The sequence below is a fragment of the Euprymna scolopes genome, chromosome 6 (assembly GCF_053919585.1).
Source record: "Euprymna scolopes isolate OS-2025 chromosome 6, ASM5391958v1, whole genome shotgun sequence".
NCBI classification, from domain to species: Eukaryota; Metazoa; Mollusca; class Cephalopoda; order Sepiida; family Sepiolidae; genus Euprymna; species Euprymna scolopes.
In genome coordinates, this window is record NC_136487.1 from 93,531,407 (window position 1) to 93,543,822 (window position 12,416).

General features: G+C 31.6%; 1 protein-coding gene across 8 annotated transcripts in view; it reads right to left on the bottom strand.

Annotated features, from left to right (window-relative positions):
• The window catches only part of LOC145277799 (adiponectin receptor protein 1-like), a 315,074-nt gene that overhangs the window by 245,079 nt on the left and 57,579 nt on the right, over positions 1–12,416 (bottom strand). The window contains exon 1 of one of the 8 annotated variants that reach the window (XM_080129630.1): positions 5,663–5,684. The exons of the other annotated variants lie outside the window; for them this stretch is intronic. The gene's annotated coding sequence lies outside the window, so the exon portion shown is untranslated. Of the gene's footprint in view, positions 1–5,662; positions 5,685–12,416 lie in introns of those variants that run through there. 8 annotated transcript variants of the gene reach the window in all.

The window sequence follows — 12,416 nt, forward strand, 5'->3', positions numbered from 1 at the left end:
AGGGGGGGGCAAGATCAGCAAAGGTACCCTCCTCCTGCAGGACAATGCTCCTGTCCACAACTCGCATGTCGCCAGATCAGAAGCATGGGCATGTGGTTATGAAATCCTTCCCCATCCTGCCTACTCTCCTGACCTTGCACGCTCTGACTTTCACCTCTTCCCAGCCATGAAGTTGTTTTTGAAAGGAAAGCGTTTCTTAGATGATGCAGCCTTGATTTCTGAAGTCACATCGTGGTTGGAGGACCAACCTGGGGTGTTCTACAAAAACGGTCTCCAGAGCTGCATCAAACGATGGGAGAAATGCATAACTCTGGGAGGTTCCTATGTAGAGAAAGACTAATAACCACGCCAAGTTTCGTTGCTCTACTGCTATGGGAAGTGGTTAGGGGCATTACTTATTGCACACCCCTCGTACGTCTTTCTCTTTTTGTGTTTTTGCATTGTACGACTTTCATAGGTTGATAACTTTATCTACACTATGTACTTTCATGATTCAGGAGCATTTCAAGGCAACCATCTGAAAGATTTTCTTTAACGTATAACCTTTCTCGTGGTAAAAATGTTAATGCGTTTATCAAGCACAAATGATATAAAAAAATGTTCAATTTTATCATCTTCATTAAGACTATTACTAAATAAATTAGCAGAAATGGTGGAAATTCTAATGTGCTTTCTACATGAATCCGTGCAAGTTACTGTTAATAACAATATTCCTTTTGAAATAATAAATGTCTGTCAGGGGTAATATTATTAACAATAAAATGGCTCATTCTTCAGTAAAAATAATTTACATTGTCAATAAATATTCTTTAAATAAATAAAACGAATATGTTTCTTCTGTCTTTCTTTAAAATTGTTCCAAGTTAATTATTTTTAAAAACAATATTCTATCTTAGCATTAAAAACTGTCAACTAAATATTCTTCAAATAAAAAACACGAATGTCAGTTTTGAAATTGTATTTATTTAAAACTAGCGGGACCTGTGGAAATTCCATAGCAGACTCTTTTATATGTAATGTATTGATGTTGGCATTCTGTGAATGTTCACCGTAAATGGAGACATCCTGATATTGTTGTAGCTCTTTTGTTAAAATTGCAAAAGAACTTATCTAAGCTAGCAGGGACGCCCAGCTTAGTCAGGCTTAGCCCAATCATAAAATACGCTTAAATATGATATTTTAATTTATGTAGATTTCATATATATTATTATAGAGTCAATTTTCTATCGATTCCTATATATTATAAAGTTGTGATTTCAAAAACAAAAATACATCCATATGACTCGGGTGCATCGGCTTGAATCGAAAGTGAAACCAAAACTTCTGAAGAATATATATATATATATATATATATATATATATATATATATATATATATAACTTGAGTTCCTTCAGCTATAATCGAAATATATATAACTCAAGTTATATATATATATATATATATATATATATATATATATATATATATATATATAACTTGAGTTATAATCGAAACCTAAGCCAAAACTTATGAAGAATTCTTGATAAAATTATTCATAAAAAAATATAGATAACTTGAGGGCTATCAGTTATAAACGATACCGAAACCAAAACTTATGAAGAATTTTTTATTACAAGCAATGGAAGGTCATAACAATTAAACGATTGATGTAAGCATGGCACAAAAAACGCACACGCTATCATATTAGTATATAGATTGTACTGTTTTAGTGGTTAGAATGGTATAGTTTAATTTTGGAACAATTCATTTTAAAATGGGTAAAATCAGAGTTTATTTTATCTTAACGACATCAGATTAATCGCCATGCTTCTGATCTGGTGACATGCGAGTTGTGGACCGGAGCGTTGTCCTGCAGGAGGAGGGTACATTTGCTGATCTTGCCCCGCCTCTTGATATTGATAGTTTCATTTTTTAAATATATGTTAAAGGTCATAATGTATGTATGAATATGAAATATCTTAGAGTATTATTATGCAGATAATGACCATTTACTTAGAAAGCTATAGTCAAAAAAGATGCTATGGGGTAAGTAGGTTAAATAAAGTTCAATTAAGGGAAATCGTTTATCAAAAAAGGAGGAGATGGTGAATTTTGAAAAATTGACTGTAATTAAATTTATTCTATAGTTCTTATTAGTTACAGGAAGACAATTTCCAATTGAGGGAAGATTAGCTCCCATCTTCTCTGCGATATTAGTAATCCGAACAAAACTTTTGATCGGATTTTATGTGAAATTCGATGAAATCGATTGAAAATAAAATTTTTGTTTTTAAGAATGCAGACCAATATTTGCCAAAAAAACTGAGCAATTTTAAGTATGTAACTTTAAACAACGCTATGAAAGTCATAGAAATCGCAAGGAAAAACTTATATATATAAGATAAAGGATCATTTCTATATGTTCCTCACTATATAAAGGACATTTTCTGAAAATCATCCTGTTTAATGTTTTCAAAGCACATTATTAAAAACCTAATTGAGCAACGTTTGATACGTTAATCATATCTAGTATTACTAATAAAGAAAGAACAGTTAAGTAGCAGGAGTAAGTCTGTATGGAGCACAACTTCTAGCTTGTGTAGTTGTAAAAAAAAAAGTGAAAATTAACAGTTCATATCTATTTGCATCAGAAGGCAAATACAAGTACACAAGTGTTAACCTGCTTTTAGATAAAGAGAAAACTAGAATAATACACACATGAAAAAGTACATAATACATAAATACACATGCACACGTCATATAATTTCAATTTCATGCTATTAAATTCCCATTTTGGCAGTCAGTTATGCATGTGCACATTTAGACATGCAGGCACCTCCTTGCAAATAGCCTCCATCAGTCTCATACCCACCTCGCCTTCTAATTATCAGACTAAAAATAAACAATGGATAATATGAAGCAAACATTGATGTTAGCAAGAATAGTGAAATGTGAGGCTTGAATTTAGCATGTGCACAGTGAAGAAATAGCAGTCTTTATCGATTTCTAAGTAGATTTTACTTTTTATAGCTATTGTATCGAAAATGTTCCAAATGTTTCACTTTATGTTTTGTTTAACGGAAGAAATCCAAATAGGACATTGCTCATTGCTTAGTACAGAACATACCAAGCAGAGTAAGCAAAACAAATAAATTAAATAAAAGTGATTAAATTTATGGTATTTAAATATTTTAGTAAAACAGCATAAATCAAAAAAATTGAACTAAGAAAAGTTTATAGAAAAACTAGTCATAAAAAAAGACATTTCATTTAATGCAGTGTGAATAGCTTAAATGAGAAAGAAGGGAGGGAAAAGAGAAAGAAAGAAGGGAGAGAGAGAGAAAGAGAAGGGGAAGGCAAAGAGAAAGAGAAGAAGGGGAAAGAGAGAAAGAAAGAGGAAGAGAGGGAAATGGAGAGAAAGAAACTAATATATACACATTTATCTGCACTAAAATTAGGCCAATTATTTTTGTTAGTTTTTTTCTTATTTCTTTACACAATTTATCTTATTATTTCTTTACATAATTTATCTTATTATTTCTTTACACAATTTATCTTATTATTTCTTTACATAATCTCTCTTCTTATTTCTTTACATAATCTTATTATGGCCCAAAGAAGGGGATAATGGGCAACTCGTTTAGGTCGATCACGATCCTATGACAAAAGATTTTGTTAATAATGATAATTTCTTGTCATTATCTTAATTTTTAAGTTTCACATCCATTTCCATTTAATTGTCTTTGCTTGGATTCAGATATAAGTTTGAATTGATCTCCCTCCTCGAGTTTCAATAAATGACTGGCTAATATCTTATGCATAGATTATTCGTTTCTCTCCAATTATGGTTCTACCTCCCAACATGCTTAACTTAATTGGCTTTCTGCTTACTTGACATTTTCACAGAAAACTGAACCATTAGTTTATTATGCCATTAAAACAATTAAGCCGTTTCTTAAAAAAAATAGAAGTAGAAATTTTAATAATTGAAACAGTTATTTTCTTGGTTATTTTATATTTCTTATGACAAGAAAGGGTCATATTTCATAATTGTTCATTTAAATGTACAACATTTTATATATTTGTATTCTTTTAAAGATTTCTTCAGTTGAAGTTGCTTTCGAAAAGGAATAAACGTTACTAATGGCGAAATAAAAGATTTTATAAGAAATATGGTTCGGAGTTTGCAACAGTCATTCACAATGAACGATTTATAATGATCACCCACTATTACAATGATCATCGACAATTGATGATACCACTTCACAATGCATATTATTTGGATTTTTGGACTACTGTTCTCATCTTGAATGCTATTTTCATAACGTTTTGGTTGATGTAACTTCCGATTTTCTTCAGGTGTATCTTGTCTAACTCTGAATTCTTCACGGAATTTCGAATGGAACAGGGCTATCATGTTCTTGTTCTGTTAGCTCTGACTTAATTTTACCAAGTACAGTTGTAAGTTACATTCTTCTAGGGGGATGATGGTTCAATCATTCAAAATACAATTGTGAATTACTTAGGATTTCTACCCAATCAAGGCTGATGGAATGAGAACATGCTACCCCCAAGGATTAACTAAAAGAGGTCCATTCGAAATTCTGTGCAGATTCCCGAGTTCAACAGAAAGATTCTCGAGTTTGAAGAAGGTTTATATAGACTGAAACGTTGTGAAAATAACACTCAAGATGAGAACAGTAAGCTAAAGTATTCAAATAGTATGAATAATCAAATCTTATCTCAAAAATTCAGAAACACTTCACAGTGATTGTCTACAATGAATAGTATGAAACGACTGTCTGCAATCATTTACAATAGGTATTATGTCTGTTAACGATGCAAAATAGACAAACGAACGAGGCATTATATTAACATATTAACTGAAGGACTCACCTATGCCACGTGAAAAGGTTATAACTTTAAAGTCATATCCATACTATTTTATCTTCAATAAACTTAATATCATTAAGTATCATTTTTCCCATTGATTGTGTTGTTATTTTACATTTAGAATTGAAATCTACATGATAATCAGTTACCAACATATTTTTATTGGGTAAATAAAAGGCAAAACATTGGAGGTCACGACTGTCACCTTGTCTGTTTTCGTTCTGTCATCTGCCACCATCCACTCCGTTACTTCCCCTATACCTTTTCTACCTTTTCATTGAGTCACATTACACTGGTCAAAAACAAAAAAAAACTGCCATGGTGCCTAAGATGTTTCAGTAGGTCTATTTACTACTCCGTGTTCACTTCTTACCAACTACAGATCTCATTGTATAGGAAAGTTGACTATTACTTTAAGGTTTGTGATCAATTAACATACATCACAATAACAACCTCCTCTTGTACTTATGAGGCTAAAATGTATATAGAAACATGCCTAATTTACTGTTGTCGCAAGCACCTATGCTTCACAGTCAGATATAAACTATTCTAAAAAAGACTAATACATAATCAACAATTATTTTTATTTAAAGAGAAAAGGTAAAAACTGAAAGAGAAAAAATAACTGATATGAGAAAGTAAAGACAATAACAACAAACGAGGGTAGGAAAATGATGGCGTCAAAGAAATTGGAAGACTGAATAAGTTTGTAAAGAAATGGAACATGAAATATCAGGTTGCTTGACAAAGTAAACAAATTGTCCAGAAGAAGAAATGAGTAAAACATACGGTTGATGCTGGAGATGTGAGCGGATAAAAAAGAAAGAGGCATGCTGTGTCACCAGTGGTTGCAAAAAGGACATATAGACCAACTGGAAGAGGAAATTAGGAAGAAAATAACTTTTTAGTTAAGAGTAACTTAAAGGGAGATAATGGGTTCAAAACAGGGAGATAGAACACCTAATTTTGAGGTAAAAAAAGGGTACAAAATAGCAAATATCTCAACAGTTTGACCTGATGAGAAATAATTAACATGATTTTCGGAATCAGCGCCCCCAAATTAGTCTAAATCAGCTTAGAAACCTTGGCCACCAAAAAATGTGTTGGCCAATGTTATTTTTCCACTCTTATGATTTGGACAATCTCTCAGTTAACAGTAGAAAATAGAACCTCAAAGTTTGCAGCAATTTGACACTGATTAAGTCCAACTTCAGATGGACCTTTAATATACTTCTTTTGAAACTCTAACAATTCTAATGTTTTATCTCGAACAAAACATGCCAATTAATATAGGATATTAATGTTTTAACCTTATACTTCTGCAGTGTATTGCTCTTTGTGTTAGCCATCAATGAAGGAAGCAAAAAAGCAAAAAGAGAAAGATGTTGCATTAGACTTCCGGTCTGACTAGGCTCAACTATGTCCAAAGTTATTCCGATTTGAGACAAAATGAGGGAAAAGTATTTTTGCTATTATGAACATGTAATGTACACAAATGATAACATCATCACAAAAATGAGATTCAGGACAGGAACTCCTGGATAAAGGCTGAGAGGATGGCCAAAACTAAGGTTATAATAAAATCTCAAGATGGACAGATTTCATTCTGATCAAGCTTTTGACTGTGTATGGTGGAAGGAGAAATCCAGTGCAGGTGGCACGTCATAAAGAAAATGACGATCAATATTTCAAACTTTAAACATGTGAAAATTATTTTTTATGAGGTGTCTACTTCTGCCATGGCTGTGTTAACCAGTAAGTCCATAACAAAATGATGCAATAAAGAGTTAGTTTCCAAATAATTTTTTTAATGGTTGCAATTTATTCAGCAGTAAATATTAATCATTGTTGACTAAAATAAAATTCAACTTATTGCTCTGCCAAGCAGCAAACATATTGATGTCCCCTTGTATGTAGAATATATACGACCCCCCATATATATATATATATATATATATATATATATATATATATATATATATATATATATATATATATGTATGTATAATATAAAGCTGAACGTTGTGTGTGTGTGTGTGTGGCTGGTCACGAATAGGCTTCTATATGGTTGACTATTTTAAAAAACTGATTACATATAATAATAGAAAATGTATCGAAGATCAGGAATGGGTATGTTTGATCTGGCAGAACGGTGGTTCATAAAAATTGTGGGGTCTGCATTCGCGCCTGTACTCAATGGAAATATAGAACAAACTTTAACAAAGACTTTTCATATCTATTTGCATAACTTTGATAATTATGTTTCAGTTTGAAGAAATATGGTATGATAAAATTATTGAGTGTTCGTTTGCGCCTTACCTCCATAGAATGTAAATATGTCACAAAGTTTAAAAAGGCTTTTTAAAAGGGGTGAGGGTTCACAATAACACCTTGACTTTAATCTTTATTTACGTTAGCTTTTATTTATTTTTTGTATCGAATAAATTCACTTCATAAATTCATGTTCTTATTAAAGTGAAAGCCCTCCCCCAAAAGACGGAACTTTAGAAAATTCTCGACAGAAATTTTGCATAACTCTGTTTTTTTCCTTCTTCACTTGCACGTGGCACTCTTTCAAAAATAGATGATTAATAAAAAATAAGAACGTTACTTGTTATCGTGTCAAAAAAAGGAAAAAATCCTGCTCACGTGATTACGTGTCTTTTTAAAAACATTCACATAACCTTTTTTTTTATTTATATATATGTTTAAGCTTTTTTTTTGTCAGTGTACTAGAAGGAATTCAGTTGATTACAACCCTCTCTGTGTGTTCTTTACATTACAATAGTACAACACTGAATCCGATGGCGCAATACTACACTGTTCAATACTGTAAAACTGAAACGAAGCTGCTCTGCTTGAAAAGGGTGCCATTTTCTTCTTATTTATATTTATATCGATTCTTTGCTTTAAAAAACTAAAGTAATTACGTGTTTACTTTTTTAATATCCCATTTTGCTGTTTCGGACTATTTTACTAAAGTAAGTAAAGCTTCACTTTTTTTCAAAACTATTTTTGTTTCCTTGTTTTTCGATATTTCGTTGATATTATTTAGTAAGAGTGTTTAGCAAAAAAGCCAACAAACGACTACCCGAAAAAATAAATATACAAGAAATAAATGTTACCATAGTCAATAAAAGTTCAGTTCATGTTTTTTTGTTGTTTTAAAGTAGTTTTTAATGTTCTTTACTTGAAATAATTTCAGCGAAACGAAATTAAAATGACATTTGAGGCGATAACTACTTAAACGAATTTTTATATAAACTACACATGACATAATCGAATATTCCTCAAGCACAAAATAACGGTAAATATTAAAATATGCTTATAAATATTCCTTACGTTGACGGAAATCTCTTAAATTGTTAACACAGAATGCTCAGGTGCCCCTCCTTTAAATTGAAAACGGGGCTTTCCATTTCAAAGTCACTGCCATTTTGATTTTTTTTAAAACCGGTTCGTGAATTAAAAAAAAAATGTTTTTACAAACTACTTAAAAATACAAAACAATGAACTTTTTTACCATAAAAGTAACTTTTATTGACTATGGTAACATTTATTTCTTGTATATTTATATTATTATATATATAACATTTTCTCTTTGTACGGAAACATCATTTTGTTAGTCACTCTTGGCTACGAATGGAAACAAAGTTGATATAAAAAAATATATTTTCGCAAAAATTATCTTTACTTTCACCATATTTTGCTCAGGGTAAAATTTTTGAGTATCAAAACCTATCTCTTTACAAGCCCCTCCTTTTCATAACCTATCATACTTTCATCAATCACAGTCCATTTTCTGTAGGCTTTTTTGAACCCAGTCAACGACGGGTACTTCTGCTAGTATATATATATATATATATATATATATATATATATATATATATATATATATATATATATATACACTGCTGATCAAAAATTTAAAAATCTTTAAAAAGAAATTATTTTTTTAAGGATAGATTTTAAACTCTTCCGACTTATGGTTACTAATACTACAATCTAAAAGGTTATGGAAACAAAAAGGTACATTCCAAAAATTTTATTTTAAAATTTTCATTTTTATTAAATTAGGCTTTTTACACATGATCAAAATTATAAGACCAATGGTATAAATTGTTAGATTTATGGTAATTCTAATGTTTTTAGTTCAATTAGAGATTAGCAATCACTGTGTAAAGGTGTTACCATGCCTAAAGCAAGAAAACTAACCGAAGTTGAGCGCTCTCGAATTCTAGGATTCCATAATCAAGGTTTGTCACAGCGAGCGATAGCAGCTAAGGTAAATCGCAGTAAAACTGTTATTTGCAACTTTCTAAAGAACTCTGAGAAGTATGGAAAAGCAAAATTCTTTGGTAGGCCCACCCAAAATAAATTTCTCCTGCATGGAGTAGGAGAATGCTGATTGCAGTCCAATAACTATCAGACAACACTTATAACAAAAAGGCATGGTAAATAAAAAGTGTAAGCAAATTCCTCAATTACTTCCACGTTACAAAGTGGACCGCTTAAGATTTGGTTATGAATACCAAACCTAGGACATTGAGAAGTGGAAGAAAGTCCTGTTTTCTGATAAGAAAAAATTCAATTTATATGGTCTTGATGGCTTCCAGCGATATTGGCATGCCAAAAACATGCCCCTTGAAATTTTTTCCACACATCATAGTGGTGGAGGGTCCGTAATAGTATGGGGTGCCTTTTCTTACAGAGGGACGATGGAGCTCCAGGTGGTGCAGGGTCGTCAGACAGCAGCTGGTTATGTTAGCATGCTACAAAAAGCATTTTTTATGCTGGAGGGTCATCGTTTTTGTGGGGATGGATGGTTATTCCAACAGGATAATGCTGCAATCCGTACTGCGAGACGGACCTTGAGCTTTCTACAAGAAAATGGAGTCCATCTCTTGGGACATCCTGCATGCTCACCGGACTTGAACCCAATTGAAAATGTTTGGGGATGGATGATAAGAGAGGTTTATCGAAACGGTAAACAATATTCAACAAAAAATGAACTTCGTGAAGCTATCTTCAGAAACTAAAGCAGGATCCCCGCACCTTAATGGAAACCTTTATTTCTAGCATGCCCCAAATACACTTTTCATATACTTTGTGTACAATTTAATAGCATTTTTGTCTCTGGTCTTATAATTTTGATCATGTGTAAAAAGCCTAATTTAATCAAAATGTAAATTTATAAATAAATCTTGGGAATGTAGCTTTTTGTTTCCATAATCTTTTAGATTGTAGTATTGGTAACCTTTAGACGGGAGAGTTTAAAATCTATCCTTAAAAAAAAGTTGTTATTTTTAAAGATTTTTAAGTGGTCTTAAATTTTTGATCAGCAGTGTGTATATATATATATATATATATATATATATATATATATATATATATATATATATATATATATATATATATATATACAGAACGTTTGCAAAATTGATGACATAACTTTAGGATAATATTCTATATGCATAGCAGAGTTTCTTTGTATGGGGGTTGCTATTGTAATAGCCTTCGATTGCTGGTCTAATTTCCTTTGTGATTCGGTTCCTCCATTGTGTAGTCTATCATTTGTGCTGATCATATTCATTTACCTGTATTTGCTCTATTGTATTCTGTTATCTGAAATAAGAATGGCCAACATTTGCAGGATGCTAACCGGGTCTCTCATGTTGGTTATCAAAGGAGCTTAGGACGCTCATTGCATCCAGATCTTTCTTTCAGACCCCACTGTTTCTATATTTGTTTGGTGCCAATTCTTCATAGTTTTATTGGTATATGTGACAACACCAGGCTCAAGCTTATTTTACCTGTATTTCTATCACAGGGACAGTTTTTATCTATCACATATGTAGAAATAACAGTACACTATCAAAAACATTGTACCTGTTAGATGTTTACAATAATGAATGTTAATTAGTATTTATTTCAATAGCTTATAACTCAAAAAACCAAACGTTTCCAAACCTATATATACGTATAAAACATAATTCCAAAATTATATAATCGATTTTTCCAAACACCCTGTACTAGAAATGTGAGTATGTAGCATGTTTGGTAAGATGCGGAAGGTTAAGATATGTTACGGGCATGTTAAACCAATGTCTTTCCTTCTCAATTCGTTGAGCTTCACACTTTCCTTTTCTTTTCTTCCTTTCCTTCTAACAAACATCAGTCACCGGAAAAAGTAAGCACGATGTATTTAGAACTATTGCTTATAACAACTTCTGCAAAATCAGGTAACATGACCAGCTCACAATTAAAAAGTAAAATAATCATAATGTTTCCTGAACAATTTATCGAAATAAGTCTGAGAAGATTTAGATAAAAATTGAAATTGCTAAGAGACACTTCTAGCTAATATCAGAGCGTTGACACAACTAAATGCTAAAGGAACCAATGTAGTGGGGCAGATTGCTGAAACAATCTTTCACTTGGTGCTTGTATCACTAAGTGAAAGATTCTTATGGAATATTGAGATAACCTGCCCCACTAATGAGTCTTCAAACCATATCTTACGGAGCAGAATATCAGGAACGAAATACTAACAAAACTTCTCTAGAACATTAAAAAAAAAACGCCATAGCTGAACGTATATCGACATCTATTGAACTAATAGAACCACAAACACCAAAAAAATTAGATCAGTCTTTATCAAATACTTAAAATAAAAATCTGTAAATCTCAGTTTATGTTCTATCATTGCTACTTGTACAACGTCGTTTACCTTACTTCTCACACTCTCCATTAAAAACATCGTCCACTGAATAGAAAATCTAAACAATTTTTAATTAGTTTTATAATAAAACTTTCATACATTTTATTACTATACTTTTTATTTTTTCTATGTTATCATTCAATATATTGGATAAATATTAATGTTGTAAAACTAGAATACTCTGGCGCAGACAGAAAAAGTTAATTCTACCAAACAGAAAAGTGTTACATGATAAGGGCTCTCCCCTTTTCATGTAAGTATAAAAAAGAGAGATTTAGTTAAAATGAAAATGAAATAGCATAGACGAAATTCGAACCTCGTAATTTAGGTTTAGAAATAGATTATTATAGAGAATTAGCAAATGGAATGTAAAACAAACCATTGTTAAGCTTAGAGATAAAATAGTTTTAAGAAAAGAATGTGCATTGTCAATTCTGTTATGAAAATTCAATTGAAAGAATGCAACTACAAGATAATTTAATAAACATGTTTTTAACATATTGGAAATATAGGTTACTGGGAATATAGGTTAAAATTCCTTTTGTAAACAAAGGAAAAAGTTTTGGACACGCATTTCCAGAATACGTGAAAGAAGACATGTGTATGACGTCATGGAAAATGGAAAGTTCTCGATATAGTTAGAAACTTTAGAGTTAAGCAAGGAGAAACGGAGAGAGAGAGACAGAGAGAGAGAGAGAGAGAGAGAGAGAGAGTCAGAGGGAGTTTGAGGACGACAGACGACAGTCCAGACATGGACATTCGAACGTCTAGAAGCGAGACGGTCACGATTGAAACTTAGAATGTGAAGCTTTGAATTCTTGA